Source organism: Olea europaea, unplaced genomic scaffold (assembly GCF_002742605.1).
Source record: "Olea europaea var. sylvestris unplaced genomic scaffold, O_europaea_v1 scaffold44, whole genome shotgun sequence".
Taxonomy (NCBI): domain Eukaryota; kingdom Viridiplantae; phylum Streptophyta; class Magnoliopsida; order Lamiales; family Oleaceae; genus Olea; species Olea europaea.
In genome coordinates, this window is record NW_019262707.1 from 232480 (window position 1) to 234466 (window position 1987).

Sequence of the window (1987 nt, forward strand, 5' to 3'; positions counted from 1 at the left end):
TCATTGTAAAAATTGCAATGTTCAATCGGTATGGACCTTGCTACACGTACACTTTAGTTTAAACTTTGCCATGTGACATTAGCTTGTTGGACAGTTTAATTTCAAATCATTTTCCCATCCAATTGACACTTGACAACAACACAAGTGTCAAAAAATGTGTCGAAAATCAATGTACAAACAGCAAAGTTCAATCCGTAAGAACCTTGCTACATGAACACTATGATGTACACTTTAGTTTCCACTTTGCCACGTGACATTACCCATTTGCATAGTTTTAATTTCAAACAGTGTTCCCATCCAATTGACACTTGAGAACAATGTAAGTGTCAAACAATGCATCAAAAATCAGTGTACAAATAGCAAAATTCAATGAGTAAGAACCTGGCTACATGTGCACTATCGTGTACACACTTTAGTTTACACTACGCCACATGACATTACGCTGTAGGATAGTTTAAAGTTCAAATAGTTTTACCATCCAATTGACACCTGACAACAATGCAAGTGTCAAACATCGTGTAAAAAATTTGTGTACAAATAGCTAAGTTCAATCGGTAAGGACATTGCTACATGTACACTAAGGTGTACACTTTAGTTTACACTTTGCCACGTGACATTACCGTATTGGACAGCTTTCCCATCCAATGGACACTTGACAACAATGCAAGTGTCGAACAGCAGGTCGAAAATCTGTGTACAAATAGCGAAGCTCAATCAGTAATGACCTTGGTACATTACACTATGGTGTACACTTTAGTTTACACTTTACGTGATATTACCTTGTTGGACAGTTTAAATTTCAAGCAGTTTTCCTATCCAATTAACACTTGACAACAATGCAAGTGTCAAACAACATGTCAAAAATCAGTGTACAAATAGCAAAGTTCAATCTGTAAGGACCTTGCTACATGTACACTATGGTGTACACTATAGTTTACACTTTGCCACGTGACATTACACTGTTGGACAGTTTAAATTTCAAATAGTTTTACCATCCAATTGACACCTGACAACAATCGAAGTGTCAAACAACGTGTCAAAAATCTGTGTACAAATAGCAAAGTTCAATGTGTAAGGACCTTGCCAGATGTACACTATTGTGTACACTTTGGTTTACACTTTGCCACGTGACATTACTCTTTTAGATAGTATAAATTTCAAACAGTTTTCCCATCCAATTGACACTTGACAACAATCGGTAAGGACCTAGCTACATGTACACTAGGGTGTACACTTTGGGTTACACTTTGCCACGTGATATTACCATGTTGGACAGTTTAAATTTCAAATAGTTTTCCCATTCAATTAACACTTGACAACAATGCAAGTGTCAAACAACGTTTCAAAAATCTATGTACAAATAGCAAAGTTCAATCGATAAGGACTTTGCTACATCTACACTATGGTGTACATTTTAGTTTACACTTTGCCATGTGACATTACCCTGTTGGACAGTTTAAATTTCAAATAATTTTCCCATCCAATTGACACTTGACGACAATGTAACTGTCAAACAACGTGTAAAAAATCTGTGTACAAATACCAAAGTTCAATCGGTAAGGACCTTGCTACATGTACACTATGGTGTACCATTTAGTTTGTACTTTGTCTCGTGACATTACCCTATTGGACAGTTTAAATTTCAAGCAGTTTTTCCATCCAGTTCACACTTGACAACAATGCAAGTGTCAAACAACGTGTCGAAAATCTGTGAACAAATAGCAAAGTTCAATCGGTAAGGACTTTGCTACATGTACACTATGGTGTACACTTTAGTTTACACTTTGCCACATGATATTATCCTGTTGGATAGTTTATATTTCAAACAGTTTTCCAATCCAATTGAAAGTAGACAACAATACAAGTGTCAAACAATGTGTCAAAAATTCGTGTACAAATAGCAAAGTTTAATCGGTAAGGACCTTGCTACATATACAACATGATGAACACTTTAGTTTACACTTTGCTACGTCACATTACCCTATTG